The sequence below is a fragment of the Halichoerus grypus genome, chromosome 10 (genome assembly GCF_964656455.1).
Source record: "Halichoerus grypus chromosome 10, mHalGry1.hap1.1, whole genome shotgun sequence".
Classification (NCBI taxonomy): domain Eukaryota; kingdom Metazoa; phylum Chordata; class Mammalia; order Carnivora; family Phocidae; genus Halichoerus; species Halichoerus grypus.
The window spans coordinates 124,836,360-124,860,040 of record NC_135721.1 but is presented as its reverse complement, the minus strand read 5'-3'; the positions used below and the strand labels follow the sequence as shown (position 1 = coordinate 124,860,040).

Genomic DNA, 23,681 nt, shown 5'->3' with positions numbered 1-23,681 from the left:
TGAGTTTCCTTTAATGCAGATGTTGGGGCTGAGACATCAGGGGCAGAGACTGGCAGGCACACTGAGACCTGCAATCCTAGGATCCTGGAGCTGGACTGACCTTTGAGGAGAAACTGAGGCCCAGCGGTGGGGGTGGGGAAGACTCGCTGCAGGTCACACTGCAAGCCGGAGGATGAGCACCATCAGGAGGCTGCCTTGTCCAGTGGCCCAAGCAGTTAACGAAAGGGGTCTGGAAGCGTGGCTTGGCTGGTCAACACGAGAAGCAAGCCAGGCACTGTCCCCAGTAAGCCACAACCCAATGGGAAAGAGCAGGAGGGCTGGCCTTGGGCTGCTGAGGCCTGGCTTCTGCTCCCAGCTTCGCCCTCCCCTCCCCGGGCCACCAGTGATAGCAGAGGCATGTCCTCCCTCCACCCGGGCTCCAGATCCCTTGCCTCCTGCATCTGCCCTCAGCCTTTGGTATCCCGTCTCCAGCCCTCCAGGCCCCTCCCCAGCAGCACCCTCGCCACAGAGGCCTCCCCAGCTGCCCCCCCAACCCTCCCCCTGCAGCCAACCCCTTTCTCCCACTTCCTCCTCCAGCCACACCAATCTTACACCTCCCCCAGGGTCCCCACAGGAGGCCACTACACTGTGCCACAGCCCCAATCCCATCACCGCCCTGGGCCTCTTATGAACTTGGACATCTAGCCCGGCCTCTTCCCAAATCTCCCCCCTCTGACCTCCCCACCCCACCCTGTCAGGGTTTTCTCCCCACATGTCTGGTGGCTCCTCTGGAGTCATCCCCTCCTCCACCTGCCCCTTCATTTGTTAGAAACACCATTACGTTTTAAAAAAAAATACAAAGAAATACTAAAAATAAAACATGCAAAAATGACTTTAAATCTCACCAATCTCTCATTCCCCTGTTGGTGTTTTTGGAGAAATAGATGCGGCCCAAGTATCAGATGTCTGGGAACATGTGTAGGATGAGGGCCCCTCCCCAACCCTGCCAGCTACTCTCCAGAGGTAAACCCTGTTCACACTTTCTCCGAATTCCTTCTAGAAGAATGTTTTGTTCATACTCCAGCACCCATGTCTGTATATTATTTTATTTCCTGTGAAGAGATCATGCCAACACCCTGTTTTCTTCTCCTGCCGCCCTGGAAATCTTGGGGTTCACCTGGGCCTTTTCTCACTCCTCAGTCTGGTCTCCAACTGTCTCAGCTGCCATCAGGTGGTATCTTTGGGGGCATAACCCCCAAATCACTTGCCGCCACCTTTCATTTCTTCTTCGGATTCTGGACCCCCATATTCAACTGTCCAGTTGGTGTCTCCACTTGGGTGGTCCCCAGAGCCTCACACTTTTTGTGCGTGTAGCATCTTCCCTCACAAATTGGCTTCCCTCTTTCCTCCCCCAGCCCCGTCTCCCCAAATGGCTCTACCTCTCACCCAAGCCAGCAACCTGGGGATCACCCTGGAAAGCCGAATGTCATCTGTAGAGTGTGTTGGAATCCTGGCTGCACCATGTAGGTCACAGAGGCTCCCTGTGGCTCAGATCCCTCATGTAATTGTGTGGATTAAGAGACAGTACTGGCCAGGCGCTCCGAGCCTTCCCTGGCACACAGTATCTGCTCAGCAAATGCTGGCTGGGGCACTTCATATCCACGATGCCTCCCTTTCCCGAGCACCTATGTTCAATCCATCACCCTCAACCGGCCATTCTCTCAGTGGGACTGGCATAAAGCCTCCTGCCCAGCCTCCCCAAATTCAGCACCCGTGCCTCCAATCTGTTCTGCCCTTGGCAGCTGGAGTGATCCTTTCAAAAGTATCACTGTTACTCTCCGGTTAAATCCTCCAGTGATCACTAACACGTCTGAACTCCAGGCTCTCTCTGTGGCGTAAGGCCCGGCAGAGATTCAGCTGGAATGTCCCAGCTGTTTATGGCCAGTGTCTTTTCTGATTCTTCTTCGTACTTTGACTCCAGCCCAGCTCGCCAGCCCCATGTCTCCCTGTTACGGATTATGTTTCGACTGGAGCAACCTTCTCCCATGTCTCCAAACAGGACACACTTTCTCTCTGGCCTCTGGGCATTCACGCATGCTGTTCCCTGGGCCTGAAATCCTCTTTCCCTCCTCCCCGGTTGGCCAGTCCCTACTTAATCCATCAGGTCACTTGCCAAGAAGACCCTCCCTCGTCCTGCCCCCATAACTGCCTTTTGTAAAGTTTGTTGTATTCCTGATTTCTTGGTGATGGGGCTTCCCTCCACTACTGGTTTAAAATATTTTCTTGCCTCCGGTCTCTCTGCCACTAAAATGTAAGCCCCCCAGGGCGGAGAGCCCCGTTCACTGCTGTATGTCCAGCTCCTGGCACAGAGAGGGCATTCAGAAATCACGTATTAATTCATCCACTCAACAAATATTTATTGAGCACCTTTCTGTGCCAGATATTGTTCTATGCCCTAAGGGTACATCAGTGAATCGAACCAACACAAATTCCTATCCCAGGGGAGCATATATGCGGGTGAAGAGAGAGAGAAACAAGCAATAAGCATATTAAATAAGTAAATCATAGGTTAGAAGGTGATAAAGCTATGAAAAAATAAGGAAAGGGTGCTTGGGAGAGCCCTATGAAGGGCTACAATTTTAGATGGAGTGCTGGGGTTACTTTCCACTGAAAAGATCATATTTGAACAAAGATATTAAAATGGTGAGGGAGGGAGCCCTGCAACTGTCTGCGGGGGAGAACATCCCAGGCAGAGGGAACAGCCTGTGCAAAGGCTTTGTCAGGTGGGAGCACGTCCCTCCGTCCCCAGGCCAACCCAGAAGGCCCTCGGGCTGGAGCTGAGGGGGAGGGGAGGGGAGGTGGTGGTAGGTCAGAGAGGCCACCGGCGCACCTCATGTAGGGCTTTGGAGCCTTGTAGAAACTCGGGCTTTTATTCCGAGAGAAATGGGAGCCATTTTTCCTGACAGCTTTATTGAGGTATAATTTACATACTATCACATTCACTCATTGTAAGCGTTCAATTCACTGATTTTTAGTAAATTACAGAGTTGCACAAGACTGCCACTATCCCGTTTTACATTTCTTTTACCCCGGAAAGATCCTTCGTGCCCATCTGCAGTCAATCCCCGTTCCTGCCACCAGCCCTAGGCAACCACTAATCTGTTTTCTGTGTCTGTAGATTCACCTCTTCTGGACATTTCATGTAAATGAAGTCACACAATATGTGGGGTTTTTGCATCTGGCTTCTTTCATTGAGCATAATGGTTTTGAGATGCGTCCCTATTATAGCATATATGCACAGTTTGTTCCTTTTTATTGCTTAATAGTATTCCTTTGTGTGGATATACCACACTGTTGTTTATCCGTTCATCCGTTGGTAGATTTTTAATTGTTTCCACTTCTTGGCTACTTTGAATCGTGCTGCTATAGAACATTTGCTTACAAGGCTTTGCCGGGACATATGTTTTCATTTCTCTTAGGTAGATACCTAGGAGAGAAATTGCTGGATTGTGTGGTAATTTATGTTTAACTTTTTAAGAAACTACCAAATTGTTCTCCAAATGGGCTGCTAAGTGTAGAATAGCCTACAGTAAAGCAAGGATGGAAGCCAAGAGACCGGTTGTTTAATTAACATAATTAATTAAATAAACCCACTGAGTTTGAGGAGAAAAGAGTTAGGACAGTCTCCGGGCTGGCACCAAAAACCCTCATGGAGGACCCAGGCCAGGAAACCCTGGGCTGCAAACCCAGCCTTCCTGGCCACAGAAAGGCACTGGGAGGCCTGTCCCACCCCCACCCCTCCCTCCGCACTGCCCAATCCCCAGACAGCTCCCACGCAGCCAAAGCGTGGAAATCTCCAGTTTGGAGAAAGAATCAGCGTCAGGCATGACTGTTCGAAGCTACAGAGCCCTCTCCCCCCAGGGAGATGACAAATTTTCTTTGCAATTAAAATTCCTTTGAAACTGGGACCAAGGAAAATTCAGAGGAGAGAGCTTTTTTAAACTGGGGGAGATACTCTTCTTAGCAATTACCATGTGTGCATTTTCACAAAAGCTGTTTTTCCCTCCTGCCAGGGTTCTGCTTCTGCTTTCACATTGGGCCCAGGGGCCTCCCTTGGCCTTCACCACTTTCCCCTGGCTGCCCGTGCTTCTCTGCCCTCCCTTGGTTGCTGAAACCCTTACACATCCCAGCCTTTGCTTCAGGCCTTTACTTACAAAGCCACCCCACCCCCACCCCCGTGAGTCCTCTTTTCCTAAACGAATGGCCAGTTTGTCATCAAGTTCCATCTTTGTGCTCACACTGGTCCTATCCTCTACCCCCGTACTATCCTCTACCCCCTGCCATTGTCCTTCCCGATCCCACAGAGATCTTTCCCCTCCTCTGAGCTCACAGCCCTGCCTCTTTGCACAACTCACTGAGCTCTGACCACAGCATTCTGTTGGTATCTTGGCCTGGGAGTGTGATGTCCAGTGCATTAGAAGAGGCAGGGATGTTGGAGACCTGGGTCCACTTCATCCATTCAATCAATACATATTCATTGAGCCATTACAATGTGCCATGCATGGTGCTAAGCCCTAGAGATTAGCATTTTCTGGGTTTAGAAACAGGAGGCTAGGTTTTTTGGACCAACCCTTCAGCTGAAAAGAGCTAAGAATGCTAGATAAAATAGAAAAAAGCATCTTATTAAAGCATCAAAGCACTGACAAGTAAGCTCTTTGTAAGGAATTACCTGGAATTATTAGGTCAAAACTGAAGGGAAAACAGAAACCCAGAGAAGTTAGAGAGCATAGAATCTGCTTTTGTCCTGAGGGCATTTGCTGATCTCGGAAATTTCGAATTTGTTTTTTGATGATCTCACAGCATAAAGGGAATTTAAATCAAAGTCCATGGCCTGCATAAAGTGGGCAGTCAAGTGGGAGATCCTTGCGGAAATAAGCTGGGACTCCAGAGGGCTTCACCCTTGGGCTAAAGGTGAACCAAAGGTAGCCCAGCCTTGAATAATGGATTGGCAGCCTCATCCACACTCTTTGGGTATTCCAGGGAACCTCAAGCCTTGGATTTTTGTTTAAAGCAATCCCAGAATGGTAGCACCACAGCCAAATGCAAATTCTTTTTAGAAAAAAAAAAATACCTTCATCCTGAATTTGAAATTCTTCCTAAAGAAAAAAAAAAATCCAATTACAATGGCCAACACACAGTCAAATATAACCAGACATGCCAGAAAACAATGCTAATGAGCTAAGCACTAGAGGTACAACATGAGCAAACAAATTATATTCCTTGCCTCATGGGGCTTACAGTCCAGCAGAATAGACATCCTCAAGGCCACTAACAACCTCTGCATTGCCTAGGGGAGTCACTTCTCATCCTCAGTTTACCTTGCCTCTCCACAGCTTTCAACTTGCTGATCTCTAGTTCCACTCTTGGTTTCCATGACACCACGGTCTCTTGGATGGCCCCCAAGCTCACTGGCAAGTTCTTCTCAGTCTTTGTGCCTCCTTTCCCCTCTATCTCATCTCTCATATTGGAGTGCCCCAGGGATCACTTCTGGGCCCACATTCTGTCTCTCCCCAAGTGATCTCATTCATTTCTTCAGCATTAAATATCACTAATATGCTGATGATCTCAGATTTATGTCCCCTCTCCTTGGAGCTCCAGACTGTTACATCCAACTGCCAGCTACACATCTCCACTTGCATGTCTCATGAATGTCTAAAACATACCTAAAAAGGAATTCTTATTTCTTTCCCCAAACTCCCCCCCCCCCATTCACTCCATCACGGTCGGTGTCACACTATCCAGTGTCAAGCCAAAAATCTAAGAATCATCCTGAATCCCTGGCTTGAATTAGGGTGGTAATGGAGATGATGTAAAGTGGCCAACTTAAGGAGTTATTTAAGATGTAAAATGAACCAGACTTAATGATAGATTGATTGCCCATTGCGGGTGCAGAGATGACAGTTGTCAAGCTCATGATTTCCAGCCTTCTGGCTTGGACCACTTGACAGAGATGGGTGCCATTCAGGCAATGGGGCACCCAGGCAAAGGGCCAGTATTGAAGAAGAACATATGTTTGATATGTCGGGTTTGAGGTTTCACAGAGGCATCTAAGTGGGGATGTTGAGTGGGCAATTGTATTTTTATCTGTAGACTTCAGAAGGGAGGTTGAGCCTAAGTTGGGAGTCACCATGGTATTGATGGTAATTGGAGCCATTGGTACAGCTGAGATTGTGCAGGTAAAGACTGGGGATTCTGAAGGTGGAATGCAGGAATATAAGCCAGGAGATGCAGAGGCATAATTAGAGAGGTAGGAAGAAACCCTGTTGTCTAGTTTGATGTCGCAAATACTGCTGACAGGTCCAGTGAAATGAAAGGTGAAGAACATCCATTGGATTTAGTAAGATGGAGGCCATTGGTGACCTCTGTGAGCCATTCTAATGAAGCATTGGGGGATGGGAGCTAGGTGGTTAGGAAGTGAGCAGGAGGTGAGTAAAGGAGACACTGAGTACAGCCAACTTTCAGAGAAGTTTGATTGGTAAGGGAAGGGGCTGGGAAGTGTCGGGGGGGGTGTGCTTCTTTTTTGTTGCTATTTTTTTTTAAGATTTTATTTATTTGATAGAGAGAGCAAGAGAGCACAAGCAGGGGAACAGTAGAGGGAGAAGGAGAAGCAGGGAGCCCCATGCAGGACTCGATCCCAGGACCCTGGGATCATGACCTGAGCCAAAGGTAGACATTCAACCATCTGAGCCACCCAGGCACCCCTGTTGCTGTTGTTTTTAAGAGGGAATCTACTTGAGCATGTGTTATGCCAGGAGCCCATCAGAGAGGGGTGAAGATAGGGCAGGAGAAGTGAGAATCCATAGCGTAAGGTTTCTCAAATGCCAGGGCGGTGTGAGTGGACTGCAGAACCCAGATCAGGGGACAAGAGAGACATTTCCTCCTCAGCAAAGGGCAGTGAAGATGGGGATAGCCAGGCTCCCTCATCTCTAAGACAGGGATATAACAGAGCCTGCCTCGGGGGGTGGGGGTGGGGTATGGGTGGGCACTCCGTGAATGGATATTAGAACAGGCCCAGCCTGGGGAGGTAATGGCAGGTGGTAAAAGCTCTACAAAGAGCCACTATTATTATCTTTCACTCTCACAACTCTGAGAAATTTATTGTTACTCTCGCAAGTGGATAATAATAATCAAACCTCACCTGCACTCGACTTTTTCCAGAGGATTACTTTTACATTCATCATCTATTGGAGCCTCCCAACAAACCTGGAAAGATTTATTTTCCCCGTTTTACAGAGGAGAACACTGAGGCTCAGAGAGGTGAAGTAATTTGCCTGGGGTCACACAGCTGAGAGCATCAGAGTCAGGAGTGCAGTCCAGGTCCAGCTCCTGCATTCTCCATAAAGATGAGACCAACTTTGGGTTTCACCACCTCCTTTGTGGCCCCAACGGTACGGCCCTGTGTGTGAGCTCCATTTTCTTCCACACTCACTCTCTTCCCTGGAGATGGCAAATCCATGACTAGAATCTGTAGCTTTAAACTCAGGAAGGAGAGGATTAAGTTCTGAACAAGGTGCCAGGCTCAACTTGCTTCCTCGTTGCAGCCTGAGACGGGAGATTAGGGAAGAAGATGCTCTATCTGCCAGCTCCATCGCTTGTCAGGAGAGAGAATAAAGGAAAATCTCCCTCAGCCCCGGCATCAGCGCCGTCTATCTGTCACCCCAGACGGGGCCTGGTGCATAGTTTGGGGAGGGGGGCGGTGATTTAGCCAAACTGGTTTGCAGACGGCAGCCCCAGCAGCCCCAACCTGTGAATGTAAAACCTGTGAGAAATATTCTTGCCCCATTCCCTTTCCCCATCTGTCCCAGGCACAAGTCATAAAGAGTGTTCCCACCTCCAAGTGAAGACCCAGCTCTTTGCCAAGGCGCTCAGCCTGGCCGCACCTTACTTTTCTGTCTTCTTCGCTGTCCCTCCCATCCCCTACTCCCGCACTCGGGATATCCCTTCCTACAAGACTTTGCTCCAGCCGGTCCCTCTGCCCGGCATCTGCTTTCCCCCTTGCTCTATACGGCAAAACCCTACTTCTCCTTCCAGGAGCAGTTCAAATGTCCCCTGCTGCGGGAAGCCCTACTCGAGCCCCTTAGATAAAAGCAAGTCTTGGGGCGCCTGGGTGGCTCAGTTGTTAAGCGTCTGCCTTCGGCTCAGGTCATGATCCCAGGGTCCTGGGATCGAGCCCCGCATCGGGCTCCCTGATCCGGAGGAAGCCTGCTTCTCCCTCTCCTACTCCCCCTGCTTGTGTTCCCTCTCTCGCTGTGTCTTTCTCTGTCAAATAAATAAATAAAATCTTTAAAATAAATAAATTAAATAAATAAATAAAATAAAATAAAAGCACATCTTTCCTGAGCACCTACTATGTGCTGGTCCCCGAGTTAGGCTCCAGGATGTAGAGATGCATCAGATCCTGGTCCTGCCTCCAGGAGGGAGAAGTGACGATGCTGAAGATCCCTGGGACCGTGGATGGGAAGTTGCAGAGGACATGGGAAGCGACAACCCGAATGAGCAGGCTTGGGGCAGGGGGAATGTTGACTTTAGGCCCCAGGCCCAAGACCCCAAGTGACAGGCAGTTTCCCTGGCAGATCCGCCATCCTTGCTTCTTGCTGGTATGTTGGCTCTTCTGGGCACCTGTGTCTGCTCCGCCATTCACCAACAAGCCGAGTGTGTGGGGGGGGGGGCAGCGTGGAGCAGGGGAAGCACCTGGTTAGGAGCGTAGCTCTGATGTCAGAGTGCTCTGGGGACGTTAGGCGAATCACCCGACTTCTCCATGCCTCATCCCTCCGCAAAATAGCAATAGAATAGTATGTGCCTCATAGCATCGTTCAAGAATTAAGTGGATTACACATGTGAGATGCTTAGAATGGTGGTATCAAGCACTCAGTGCATGTTAGCTATTTTATGACTAGTTGTTATTTTAATTGGCAGAAGATTTGGGCCCATCATCAGCTCCCCCTGTGCACTAGGGAAATTCATCCCCTCTCTGAGCCTCTCTGCATCAGGAAAATGAGGAGGTAGTGCATTTCCAGCTCTGATATTCTGGGGTAGGAATGAAGGGAGGTAGCATTGTAAGGCGGGGGGTGGTATAATAAAAGACCCAAGGGCAAAGCTGAGCACTAAGCAAGCGGGGGAGGTGGGGGGATGCCCAGGCAGCCTACGGTGTTGGTGAGCCACGAAAGATAAGTTAGCAGAAGGGAGTTAGCAGCCGGATCACGGAGGACCTTAAATGCCAAAACAATGCTTCTGAAAGGTGACAGGGCTTGATCAATTATTTGGAGACTGTGTCTAGTCATTAGGGAGATAATGGGCCCTCCAGAGAGACAGTGATCTCCCCATCCCTGGTGGATATGAGCAGGGGCTGAGATCTAAGAGAGAACCAGACATCAGATGGGGGAGCCAAGGTCTTAGAGGGCCTGAAAGCCCCAGAGCAACTCTACACCCCTCCAAGAGCAGCCGTTGGGGGAAGAGGCAGTGGCCCCAGTACGTAAGTGCCCCAGCCCCGGACTCAACTGCTTCCTTGGTGTGTGGCCTTGGCAAGTGACTACACGCTCGTTGGCCCCAGTTTGCCCATCTATAAAATGGGGGTGATGACAGTGTCTGCATCCGGGGTAGTGTGAGGGTTTGACATGACAGCATCCGTGCACCCGTCATGGACAGGGTTACTGCGACCTCTCTGCCTCCATCTCCGGAAGCCCCTTCCGCTGGCTTGGCCTCTCCTCTCTCCTCCATCCCGGGAGGAAGCGGCCGCACTGGAGTCTGGGGCTGACGAGGCTCCAGCCTGAAGCCTCCCTAAGGAGCTTGCCATGGTTACCAGCTGCCTGCAAGGAGAGGCCATAAATCCTGCGCCCGGGGTGGTGGGAGGGAGGGACCCACGTGTGGGGCAGGAAGGGGGGCAGCTAAGTGGAATTGAATCTTGTTTAAGGAGGAGGCCCACGCCTCCCCGGGCCTGTAATTTATTGCGAGGTTGACAAGATGAAAGCAGAATTTTCAGTGGCATAATCGCTGGGACCTCGGGGAAGCACGGGAGATGAGCCGCAAGGCCGGTGGTGGCGGCCAGGCGGTAAGTGAGCTCTAGGGTGCTGATCCCGCTGTGAACACAGCAGGCGGTGGACCCAGGGCACCGGGCTCAGAGCCGGCTAAGCCCTGGGCTCAGGCCACGTTGTGTCTGCTGTCATCTCCAGAGCTGAGGCCAGACCCCGAGGTTTTCAGCAGATTTTATGTAGCAGAATGTACTGCCCACGACGGCTGTGACAGTCGCTACTGACAGCTCTCAGCTCGAGCCCCTTCCTGGGGACTGCCCTCAGGCAAAGGGAGCTGCCTTGCTCAAGGTCGCACCCTCTGGAGGCGTGGGCAGCCCACGTCCAGTGTCTGGTAGACGCATGGATTCGAAGGCCGGGCCCCTTCCCTCAACTGGGAGCATCGCTGCTCCGTGTGACCGTGGATCGGCTGAGGCCCCTGCTGGGACAGTATCGCAGTTCAACTTCCTCCCCACCCCCTCTGCGCTGTTCCCCACCACTCTCCCCAATAAACCTCCTGCAGGCGAATCTCTACCCCAGAGCCTGTTTCCAGGGAGCCAGACCTGAGGCCTTGCATCACGAGGAGGAGGTTTGTTTTATTTTATTTTTAAGATTTACTTATTTATTTGAGAGAGAGAGAGAGTGTGTGCATGCAAGCAGGGGGGAGGGGCAGAGGGAGAGGGAGAGAGAGAACCCTCCTGCAGACTCCCCTCTGAGCATGGAGCCAGACGTGGGGCTCAATCCCAGGACCCCAAGATCATGACCTGAGCCGAAACCAAGAGTCGTATGCTTAACCAACTGAACCCCCCAAGAGCTCCCCAGGAGGCTTGTTTTAAAGCAGCATATGTGTGTAGTGTTGGGATAAAGTCACAGAGACTTCTTTTCCTGATGGGGAGACTGAGGCCCAGAGAAGGAAGAGACATACCCAAGAACACAGGGTGTTAGGGGCAGAAGCTGGGACACCAGTCCAACACCTCCATTTCACAGCTGGGAACACTGAAGCCCAGAGGGTTGGGGGATATGATTCAGCATCTGTTAGCAGGGGCAGGGGAGGGGGGTTAACAGAAGCGGCATGCTAGGGTGAAAGCCCACGGCTTCGGAGTTGGACCCTTAGCCACATGGTCTGGAGCGCCACCTCTTCTCGTGTCTCTGCTTTTCATCAGTAACAGGAGAGGCTAAAGCCCGTCTCGGGAGGGTAGTGTGAGGATGGCCTAAAGAATGAACCATAAGAGCTCGCACTGATTGTGTGTGTGGGGGGGGTGCCCTCACATACATCCTGATGACTCACGAAGACGTGTTGTTCATAGCAGGTGCATGATGCTTGATCTCCATTATGCCACTTCCTGACCACGTGGCCCGGGGCTCCCAGGTCAGCATCAGAATGTGCTGGGAGCTGTCCCAGACCAAGGACAGGCTCAGACTTTCCTCGTTCAGGGCCTGGCTTCCCCACTTCCTGGCTGTAACTCAGAGTGAGTTCCTTCACCTCTCTGGGCCCCAGCTTCTTCATCTGTAAAATAATAATCAGCCGTGGCACAGAGTAAACAAGGTAGCTCGTGTAAAGTACTTAGCACGGTGGTCAGTCAGCACAGCTTCTTACTTCCAGCTCCTGGCACACCTGGCACCCTATAAATGTTGCCTATTAGTATTATTATCATATCCTCACTGAGCCAGATGCTCTGGGGACCCGGGGATATGCATTTTGAACAAGTCCATCTTGTTACATTGCCAGCACAACGCTGGTCCTCTAATGATCCCTGGAAATCACAGTTTGACCTTTCCTTGTCAAGAAGCCCGGAGAGGGCGGGGACTTGCCCAAGGTCACCCAGCATGGCAGGATCAAAGCCAAGTCCCAACCTAGTCCACTCGCCTTCCAGTCTAGAGAGCTTTCTCCTGGACTGTAAAGGGACAGATTCCTTAATGTCATCTGCTCGGGTTGCAATAAAAATTAACTACCCTGAATATGTCATCATCTGAGCAGCTCCAAGACAGAGAAGGGACTCAGGGAGACAAACAAAATGTATCAGATGTGCTCCTAAGACACAGAAGCGGGATCTGTAGGGATTCTTTGGAAGGCCCCCTTCCATATCAGGCCCCCCACCATCTGCTGTTCTCCTCTGCTGTGGGGGGTGAGACTCACCGCTAGACACAGGATGGGTGCTGCATGAGACTCTGAGTGAACAGAGTTGAGGATGGGGCTTGGCCCTTGTCCAGCCCAGGCCCTCTCTCCCTGACCCTCTTTGTGCATCCTACTGACAGCTGCAGGGGCATTTGGGACCCCCTTAGTTCTCACCCCGGGCCAGAGGGTAGTGTTTGACCGTCCGGGTGGGGGCGAGAGGCGAGTCCTCCTCTCCCAAGGCTGCTAGCATAGCAGCTGGATGCACCAGGGCAGAGGCTTTGCTGTGGGGCCCGGTCTCTGTCCCAGGGATCCTCTGCAACAGAGAAGCTGTCAGAGGCTCAGGTCTGGGGGACCCTCCCTCCGGCTGGAGCCCATGTTCCAGGAACTGGGTGGGGGAGGGAGAGACCCAGAGGGGGCACCAGGCCCCGGCTCGGATGGCAGAGCTGGGATCAGGTGTGTGCGTGTGATGTGAGCAGATGCAGCAGACAGACCATCAAGGAGGTGGAACGGGGGGGAAGGAGGTGGAAGGGAAGGGAGTGGCTGACTAGAAGAAGACCGGGAGAAAGGTGGAAAGAAGAGGAAGAAGGAACGTGAGCTGGAACGGAGTAGAGATCGTGGTACATCCTTGCCGTGGACTACTCTACAGCAGTGAAAAGGAAACCGCGCCCAGAACAAAGACAAATCTCAAAAACATAATGCGGAGAAAAAGAAGCAAAACGCAAAAGAGTAGGATCCCATCTACATCGAGCTCAAACACAAGCAAAACTAAACTGAGACTTTAGGAGGGCATAACCGGGTGATAAACTATAAAGAAAGGCAAGGCCCTGGTTATCCTAAAAGCCAGGATGGAGGGAAGCAGGGGGTTGCGCTCAGGGAGGGACACAGCAGGGGGCTCCTAAAGAGGCGGGCTCCTAAAGAGGGGGGCTGTTTTCAGTGTTTTGATGGACAGGTGGATCCACAGGGTTCATTTCCTATTATTGACCACTTCTTGAGCACTGTGCTGAGTACCGTACATGAGTTACTTCGTTTAATTATTTGTTAAACTCCGCATTTATGATTTGTGCACTTTCTGGTAGGAATGTTGAATTTCACAATTTTCACCCATGACAAAAAAGCTGAGGAAGAGAAGGAGGGAGAGGGTAGGAGAGAGAACAGAGGAGGCGGCTCAGGCGTGGGAGGGAGAAGGGGTTCCTGGGGCCACGCTTGGCTGCAACCACAGCGGGGCCCTGTCCCCCATCCGGCCGTGTTTGCAAAATGGAATAAATATTGACACGGCCGGGATGGTATTCAATTTGTCCTGATCACTGGGCTGAGGTGAGTTCTGACAGGGCGCCGTGTAAAACAGCAGTTCGGGCTGTAATTTCTACTGTCAACATGATGTACAGCGGGATCTGCTGCAGCTCCAGCAGGCGGGGGGGGGGGGGGGGGGGCAGGGCGGGGAGACAGGTGCAGGCCGGGGCATCTGGGCTGGAGGCTTCTGGGCAGGCCAGCCCTGGGCAGGCGAGCAGTGGCCGCCAAGGGGCGTGTGTGTGTGTGTGTGTGTGTGTGTGTGTGTGTGTGCATACACGTGGGTGTTCATCACTTGCATGGGAGGTCGGGCCTTGAGAAGAGACCCAGGCGTAGGGTGAACAGTGTCAAGAGGTGGTGGGGGGATGGGAGGGACATGGTTTCTGCTCAGAGCCAAATGCAAGCCTGTCCTTCCCGGCAGTCACCAAGCACCCCCTCTGCCCATCCTCATTTTCCTCCCCTACCACAGCCTGTTTGAATGCCAGATCTGCCACCAACTAGCTGTGTGACCTTGGACAAGTCCCTCAACCTCTCTGAGCCACTGTCCCTTCTGAAATTTTGAAGAGAGCTGTGAGTTGTGAGAATTCAATCAAACCACTGACATAAAGTGCTCCGCATAGAACTAAGTGTTACGTCTTATGATTAGCTAATTGGATGGCACCACTCCTGGTACACAGTAAAAACTCTATAAATGCTATCTGTCATTATTGTCACTGACTCAGAATCAGTTCAATATATGCAACCTGCCTTCCTCTCTGCCTTCGATTCCTTATATCCGCCAAGGCTGTTCCCCCAAAGGAGCAAGGCTTGGGACAAACCCCGTTCGGTCCCACTGCCCCTGCATCCTTGCCAGAGGGAAGAGAGATTGTGAAGGGATGGAGTTACTGTGAGCAGTAAGGAAGGTGGGGCCCAAAGCCATAGAATAGTGCCCGGCTCTTAGCAGGTGATCGATAGACATCAGCTAAACAAAACAACAGCCAGAAGTCATTCTTGATGTTCCCACCCCCTGCACCGCCCCATTCGTTACGTCTGATCCATCACCAGGTCTGGTCCATTTGCTTCCTAAATATTTCATAACTGTCACCTCTTCTCCACCCCATGGTGGCCTCCCTGGTCTGAGCCCCTCCCCCCACCTCTGGCCACACGGTCACCGCCTTGCTCACTGGTCCCCTGCTTCCTGTCCTGCACATCAGCATTGTGGCCTTTAAGTGGCAGACTCAGTGATCTTAAAAACACAAATTTGATCACGTCTCCTGTGCTTGATGCCTTCCCATTGCTCTTGAGCCAGAATCTAAACTCCTTAAGCTGCTTGTAAGCTGCCTCGCCCCCCAACGCTGTTGTGGACCCTGAGCTTTCAGGCCCTAGAATGTGGCTTTGCTGGGTCTGTTACCCACAACTTGTTTGTCTTCTCCTCCTTAAGACTCAGCTCAAAACTGCTTTCTCAGGGGACTGTCCCTCACCGGCCCCGCGCGTCCCTAATGAGATTGTGTGCCCCGCAAAATGGAGGGTCCTTGTACTTTGTGGTTCTGGAACATTGTACATTTACCTGTGAGATACAGGATTAATGAACATCTCCCTTACACACACACACACACACACACACACACACAATGGAAGGCCATGGCCCTGGGACTTTGGTTCACCCACTGCCACAACCTTAGCCTCCAGCACAGTGCCCGGCATATAGTAGGTGCTCAATAAATATTTGATGCTCAATAAGCAGACGAAGCAGAAGGAAACGGAGCCATCGAAGGGCATTCGGGGGAAAGTGGTGTGGCAGTAACCAGGCGTCCCTTCACCTGTCCTTCTGTTCATCCATCCATCCACGCATTCTTTCATCCATGCCCCCACACATTCAGTAGCGTCCACTCTGAGCATGGCACGGAGGTATGAATCGAAGGGCATAGAGCGGTAAAGGAGGCGCCCACAGCTAGCAGGCTGGCTGCTGAGGCCAATCAAGGGAGAATTTGGTTCTGAGCCAGGGCTCAGATGAGCGAGCTCACGGGGGTCTGGGGGAGGAGGCAGAGAGACCGCACGGAGGAGAGGACAAATGGGCTGGGCACGGAGGGGTGGGCCAGGATTGGGCATGGGGCCACAAGGGAGAGGGCATTCCTGGCAGAGGGAACAGCAGGAGCAAAGGCCCCGAGGCATGCATGTAGGGAACAGTGGGTAGACCTTCCGCCCAGGAGACGGGCACAGGAAAAGAGGTGGTGGCAGTCACATAGCGTGAGCAGGTCCAGATCTCACGGGGCCTTGAGCAGGCATGGGTGGAGTGGCTAACAGTATGGGCTTTGGAGCTGACAGCCCAGGGCTCAAATCCCAGCTCCACAACATACCACACAACGTCTTTATGCCTCAGTTTGTTCATCTGGCAAATGAGGGCAAATAACAGTAGCCACCTCAAAGGATTGTGTGTGGAGTCATTGAGCATGAAGAATCCTTTGTTACTCTGGTGGGTAACTAATGAATGGTAACTAACTAACTTTATCTTGAAGGTGAAAGGGAGCCAGGGAAGGTTTGAACTGAAGAACCTTCCAGACTGAGCTGGGCTTCATGAGGACATATCTGTGCTCAGCAGAGACTGGGGGACAAGACTGGGGGCCCTTGGAGCAGCCTTTGCTGATGGGGTGACCGTGTGAATGGGGTGTGTATGGCCCCAGCTCTGCTCATGCCCTCTTCCCTGATCTCCCACCTTTGCCTCCCTAGGTAATGGTCCAGATACCAAGACCAGAAGCTTTCGTAGATCCTGACCCCACACACAAACACACTCAGAGATGTAACCCCACCCCACCCAGCAGTACGTTGCCGAGCTTAGAGGACACGGCATCACACCCACAGCCCCAGAAATAGCCCATGGGCTCAGCCCACACAGAGCAGACTCCCCTCCAGTGCCTCACCCCCCACTTACTGAGCACCTCCAATGTGCAGGGAGGGAGCTGTTCTAGGTGCTGGGCTGCAGAGCATACATCATTACTGATGCAAATGCACGCATGTGCTCAGGCACACACGTGCTCATGCATGCCAAGGCACGCGAGGCAATAACTAGTCTGCTCTCTGGTTTAAGGCTTCACGGTGCCCTCCACCAAGGTGTGGGGGTGGCAAGAGAGGTGAGCAGAGACAAGGTAGCACCTCCACACCTCAACAGCTCCTGCATTACACTAGGATCCCTTCTGGCCTGAAGGGAGAGCACTGAGATGGTAGAAATAATTTCCCCCCAGGGAGAAGACCGCAGCCAACCCCAGAGAGCTCTGGGCTCAGGATCCAACGGGCACAGTGCCCTGGGGACTCGGACAGGGCAGACAGGAGCCAGGCTGCCGGGCCGGCTCCCACTGGCTACGCTGCCCCACCCTTCTCTCAGGCACCAGCCTCGTGCTGGTGCAAGAGGCACGGCCCTTGCTCCAGATACTTGGTACAAAACAGGGCTCCAGTAAGTAGTTGTCAGGTGACCAGAAAGGAGAACACTAGTCAGTATTCTCACATCAGCTAGTATTTATTGCCAAACACCGTAGATCTCACCGTGTGCATCATCCCATTGATTCCTCACATGGACCCTAGGAGAGAAGCACTATTAGCCCCATTTTTCAGATGAGAAAACTGAGACTCAGAGAAATGGAGCACATTACCAAGGTCAAACATGCAGTAATGGACCTGGGACTTAAACCCTGGTCTGACTTTGGACCTCATCATCTTAGGTCCCCTGAATATTAAATTCTGCCCCAGAGATAGGGGCTAGGAAGATTACCAGGAACTTTAGGGAGGAGGCAGAGGTGAGGCGCTCCAGGCTGCACCATGAAGTCTCCCCTGCTTTATGTTGCCTGGGGGTCACTGTGCCCAGCCCCTCTTCTTGGTCTTGGCAGAGAGAGGCTAGGAAATGAATGCGGATGGATAGGATAAGAAGCCCTTCCTCTGTCCCCAGCGAGACGGCCAGATGACAAAGAAGGGCCCGGAGCCTCTGAGCTGGCAGTCATACAACCTTGGCAGCAATGATACCAGGGCATTGAGAAATCAAGAAAGGGCACGCCGGCCACCCAGCCTAGACTCTGGAAGGACACAGTGTGGACAGTGATGGTGATGCCCAGAGCATAGACAAGGCCACAGCAAATCAGCAAGGCTGGCACATCCTCACTGAGAGGGAAAGAATGTTGCCCAAGTAGCTCCCAGTGTCTATCTGAGGCAAGACTCTCCAGAGTCCCTCCCAGGGTCCAGCTCTGGGCTTGGCTCTGCCAGGTGTGTGTGGGAAGGAACAGGGAGGGATGGAAGAAGGAAGAGTCATGGCTTCTCTCCTCTAGAAGCTTGCCATCACAACTGACACCAAACCCCAGAGATGACTTATCCAGACAGGTCTGAGGGAGTTCAGAGCAGAGAGAATGAGAGTCTCGAGAAAGTGGGAGCTGGAACTGGATCTTCAAGGCCCAAAGTGGGCAAAGTCAGTGGTTCAACAACAGCATCAAAGCCACAGATTTGTACCATCTTTCTTAGTAAGTCCCTGTAGCCTCTTGGGGGTGGTGGTGGTGGGGGCGGTTTCCCTCATTGTTCCAAAAAGGCTGCTGTAGCTCCAGCCATCACCTCCTCAGACATGCAGAAAATGAAAAGTTTTTCCTCAAGTCATCTCTTTTTATGATTTTTTTTTAAAAGACTTTATTTATTTGAGAGAGAAAGAGAACACAAGCAGGGGGAGTGGCAGAGGGAGAAGCAGGCTCCCTGCTGAGCAGGGTGCCCAATGCGGGGCTCTATCCCAAGACCCCAGGATCATGACCTGAGCCGAAGGCAGATGCTTAACCCACTGAGCCACCCAGGTGCCCTAAGGCATCTCTTTTTAAAGAGCAAAAAACAATTCCCAGAAGCTCTCTAGTAGTTATCCCTTTACATCTCACTGGCCAGAATTATGTCACATGACACTTTCTAAACCAAACACTGATAGGGAGAGAGGAACTCGTTGGTTTAAACTAATCAGTGTTCACAGGGGTGGCGCTGAGCACATGGCCAAGCTTGGGAGTGAATATTGAAACAAGAAAGGACTAGGAAATGAATTGGGTATTAGCAGCTGGCCAATCTATATTTCCTACCCCTCTCTTCTATATACCATAAAACCCAGCAGACTGCTGGGCTAGGGCTGGGGGCTGGGGAAGCAGGTAAAAGGAACCTTCATAAAATCCCCAGAGGGGCTGTCACCCACCCCCACCTATGTCTCTGCCTCCCTGCCTCCCAGTCTCTCTTGAACCCACTCCATTCACGCCTGCACACCTCCCACGCCACCAAACTAGCTTTGATCAAGGCTGCCCATGACCTCCGTGTTGCTGAAACCAATGGTCAATTCGAAGTCCACATCTGACTTGACCTGGCAGTAGGATGACCATATAATTCATCATCTAAACTGGGAGAAAAGGGGGTGGGACAACAGAGGCAAAGCTGGACAGACGGTCACAGGCAAAGCTGGACAGATGGTCACTCAGCTGACAGAGCATTCTGCACAGTTGATGACCCCTCCTCCTTCCAGCACTGTCTTCAGTGGGCTTCCAGGATAGCTCCCCTCTCCTTGCCTCCCCTCCCTGGCCCTTCTCTTCCCTCCTCTTCAGCCTCCTTCGCTCGGCCCTCTTCATCTCCCTGATCTCTATAGTTAAGAGGCTGGGCCTCTTCCCTACCTGCGCTCACGCCTTCGAGGGCTCATCCGGTCTCAGCTCTAAATACCATCCAAGTTCCCAGATGTACCCCTGCAGCTGGGCCCCCGCTCCTGGGCTCCTGACTCTGGGTGACCTGGCCGGCTGCACATCGCTACTGGACGTCTAATAGGCATTTGAATGGAACACATCCAAAACGGAGTTCCTAATCTCCCCATATCTGCGCTGCCCACAGCTGCCTTCAGCTCGGTGAGAGGGAACCCCACTATTCCCTTTATTGAGGCGGCCTGATGGTCATGCTTGGTTCCTCTTTCCCATCTTGGACCCACAACGTAGCCCGCCGCACAGCTTCACTTCTCGGCACCTCCACTGCTCTGCCTTGGTCCGAGCCACCTTCTCTTCTTGTCTGCATTATTGAAACGCCACCCCCCAGCCCTCTCCCAGGCCCAGCTTCCCTCTATTTTGAACTCAATAGCTAGCCACGATGATCTTTTAAAATAAAAATTAGATCATGTCATTATTCTGCTCAAACCCTCCCAGGGTAGGGACCCCATCTCACGGTAAAAACCCAAAGGAAGCGCTGCAGACTCTGATGCCCACCTCCATATTTCCTCTGACCCCATCTCCTGCTGCTCATGCCCCATCACTCACTTCAGCAACAAAGGGGCTCCTTGCTGTTCCTCCTGCACACCAAACATGCACTGACCTCAGGACCTTTGCACTTGCTGCCCCCTCTCCCCCCCGCCGCCTGGAATTTTCTTCTTCTAGCTATGTGCACAGCTCCCTCCTTCCCTCACTTTGGATCTCTGTTCAAATGTCACCTTAGCCATGAGGCCTTCCCTGACCACCTTGTATAATTTATCATTTATAACAGATGATTGAGAGAGAGAGAGAGAGCAAATCGCCCCACTCCAGCACTTCCCATGCCCCTTACCCTGCTTTGTTTTTCTTCACAGCATTTACCATGAACTGTCATGTTATTTATTTATTTGTTTATTGTCTGTCCCCCATTAGACTTGCAAGGGCAAGGACTCTCCCCGTTTCTTTTCATTGTGCCTAGAACAGCACAGAGTGGAAATTCACAAATATCTATGGAACGAATGCACCTGCACCAGATACACACATATACGATGACATCCATGATTGCAGACACAGGCCCGCACGCACATAGGAATCACGTTTGAGTACATGGTCGTGAGAGCACACGGATCAGGGGAGCTGAGGCTGAAAAGTAGAGAGGGCAAAGCCAACATTTATTGAGCCAGGCTGGGGCTTGACATTTAATCCCATGGGATGAAACAGCTGTGCAGTAGGTTGAGACCTGTGGCCCAGAGCAAGCCACCAACATGCTCATGATCTCATGAGAAGGCCTGGCAGATCCGAATGCAGGCCCGAGGCTCCACGGCATCCTCCCCTGAAGGACTGGACGCCAAGATAGGGTCCTGTGGTTACACCGGTTCAGAAAACGCAGCTGGAGCAGGAAAGGGTGGGGGGAGAGGAGGCCCAAGTGTCTGCAGCAGTCCTGGCAGGGCCAGGCAGAGCGGTGGAGAATTGGCAGGTGGCCAGGAAAGCTGGCCAACACGTCTGAGAGAGGCCCCGTGGGCGGTATGAAGGCCTGGGAGGAGGAGGGCCCTGGTAGCCCCGCCCCTCAAACCATCGTGCAGGCCGAGCCGAGGGGGCAGGCCGGGGAGATGCAGCCAACCTGGTCCTGCCAAGCGCGCCCCCTGGGACTGGGCTGCAGCCACTGAGAGGGGCCACTTTTGCTGCTCCTTCAAAGGGGCCCCACACCAAGGGGAATCCAAGCCTGGGTTCGAGACTGCACCCAGCCACCAAGTATTCTATGCAACTTTGGACAACACTCTCGATTCTACTTTGCCCTTCTCTAAAGTGGGACTTGACCTCTGGCCTTTGCCCCAGGCAGTCCTTCCACAGAGAGCTCCTTCTCCTCCCCCACACCCCAAATCCCACATGTCCAAATCTTTCTTGCACTTTAACTTCAAGTGCCACCTTCTCTACGATGCCGTCCCTCGGCTGCGCCCCACTGCGCTGTGCTTGGCCCTCCTGTGTTAAAGGACTTCCATCATGAAATTCCCTCATGGCCAGAGATCATTTCGATCTCCTGTGGTTTTTACTGTATTAAATTCCTCCAGGCACTTCTCTGCACACACAGAATACAAAGGAAGCTGCTTTCCCTCTCCCAGTCCTGCCTGATCTGGCCTGCGTCCCCCAGTCCTGACTCATCTTCAGTCACCTTGCTCTGCACCAGCCATAGTGCCCTCTTACTCTTCCTCAGCTTATTCCAGCCTCTGGACCTTTGTATGTGCTGTTCTCTCTGCGTGGAACCATCTTGTGCCAGGCTCCTTCTCATCTTTCCAGATCAGCCAAATGTCACCTCCTCTGAGAGGCCCTCCCTGATATCACGTCTATAATAAGACACCCACTCCAGCCCTTCCATCATTCTCTTCCTCCCCTTTTCCTGTTTTATATTTCTTCTTAACACTTATCGCCCCCAGAAATTATATGGTAGATTTCTTTCCTTTATAACTAGAAGGCCAACCCCAAGAGGACCAGGACTATTTTATTTATTGCTTCGTTCCCAGTGCCCAGCACAGGGGCTGGCAACAGGGAGGTGTGGTAAATATTTGTTGCAAGAGTACATGAACAACCAGAAGAAATGCATCTCTCTCCTGATATATAGCTGAGTAACTGATTGTATCTTGCTGTCTTGAAAGTATGTTGAATGAATGAATGAATGCATTTCTGTCTCCCCACTTGTAGTAGATGCTAATGTTTGATGAATGAATGAATGACAGAATCTTTGAAAAGGTGGTGTAGAGAAAGAAAAGGAAGGAGGGAGAGGGAAGGAGAGAGAGCAGCAATGGAGTGCCTGCAAACACTGGGGGATCACCCCTTGTTCCCACCTCCTGCACCCCCACAGCTCTCCCCAGAGGTGGCCCCAGCCTCCCCCCATGCCCACCCTCCCGCCAGCCCCTCCCCTCTGCGTCCCTGCAGGGCTGTGATGGGTCCTGGAACTGCCTGATGGAGTCAGGGGAACAGTTCCTGCCGAGCCCGCAGGGAAGTCATAAGCTCCAGGAAATGAAGGCTGCGGAGCGAGGCCTCCTCCTCACCCATAACTCCAGCCTCATTACGACCAGCCCAGGCTGTAATGTGGGGAATCAAAGCCGGATCCCCAGAGGCGGCAGCACAGCTCTGGGATCTCAGAGCAGGGCCACAAGGGGAGGGGCGTGTCCTCATCCTTTGGCGCTGCCTCATGCCTAGGCCCCACAGAGTGGGCGAGGAAGGGGTGCTGGGGATGCTCACACCAGGGTCACGGGCCTTCCTGGCCTCCGTTCGTTCAGGGTGGGGCCTGAAGGGAAAGAGGGAACAGCACGGTCCCATGTTTGGGACTCCTCCCTCCTCTCTTCCCTAGGGACTGTGAGGTTTTCCCCCTGTTCACTGCCCGGAAATGCAGCTTTAACCTCCTCACTGTCCCCCCTTCCAACAGATGACTCCCTACCCTGAACCCCTTCTGTAAGGAAGTTCCTTTGCCCCTGTGGGGAAAGAACACTGAGGAATCAAGCATCTGCAGAATGGGTATAAAACACCAGCCTTCCCAGTTGCTATGACTCACACAAGTTAGTTAAAGGCGTGGGAGCCGCCCGCTGTGGGTCCTGGGTCACAGGAGGTGGTCTACATTTCTGCCCCGAAGATTCCGGCCACCTCCTTGTTCTGCAGGAGGACCTGGCCCATCCTCTGCCCAGCCATACACCCCATGTTTCCCACCGAACTCCCCCAACCAGGCAAACGCCCCCTAGGCTCCCTGCACACTCCTCTGCCACAATGCTCATCCCTTTCTTCCCATCCACCCAGAAGCCCCCTCCTCCAAGAAACAGCCCGGATTCCCTCCCACTCACCTTCTCCTTCCAGACACCAGTGCCCACTCCCTTCCTTGAGTCCTTCTTAGAGCCCCGCTCACACGCCACCTGGCATTTATGTTGCTCACCCCACTAAACTGGGAGCTTATTTACCTCTGTCCTAGCATCCAGCCCAAACCTGGCCGAGCCGATGCTCAGTGGAATTGAGTTGTTGAACTGAGCTGCACTGGGCTTGGGGAGAAGAGTGGGGATTGAACCCCTCACCTCCACTCACTCCTGTCAGTGCCTGAAATTCCTCCATTAAAGCAGCATTGCTGTCCCCTGTAAACACCCACATTAAGCCATTATTCATCATTATGGCTTGAGTAGGAGTTAGTCCTTCAGATCCTTTCTTGCTGAAAGCAGGATCTGATGGAGGTGAGGGAAGGAGAGATGGATTGATCTGGGGACGGCAGTGCTGGTCCAGGATGGGGGAGAAGTGTCTCTCAGAAGCTGCAAAAGGAAGGTTTTCTGGGGGAATGAGGAGACATCATGGCAAGCTCAGAGGGGTTGTGGCCCTGCCCAAAGTCACTCCGGGCACCTCCAAGCAAGGCCCCCTGGGACTCAGGTGCCCCACCCCTGCAGGGGGCTGTGCAGGGACTAGCATGAGATCAGAGGGCCTTCCCTGGGCTCCTGTTTTGGGTGGAATGACCTCTCACCTGCTTTGAGAAGGCGGGAATGTGGGTGGCCGGCTGGGAGCTGG

The 23,681-nt window shown here is 52.4% G+C and overlaps 1 long non-coding RNA gene across 1 annotated transcript in view; it reads left to right on the top strand.

Moving 5' to 3' along the window:
• The window catches only part of LOC144379172 (uncharacterized), a 52,850-nt gene that overhangs the window by 28,363 nt on the left and 806 nt on the right, over positions 1–23,681 (top strand). The window contains exon 2 of the long non-coding RNA XR_013441532.1: positions 10,567–10,632. This is a non-coding gene — a long non-coding RNA (uncharacterized LOC144379172). The remainder of the gene's footprint in view (positions 1–10,566; positions 10,633–23,681) is intronic.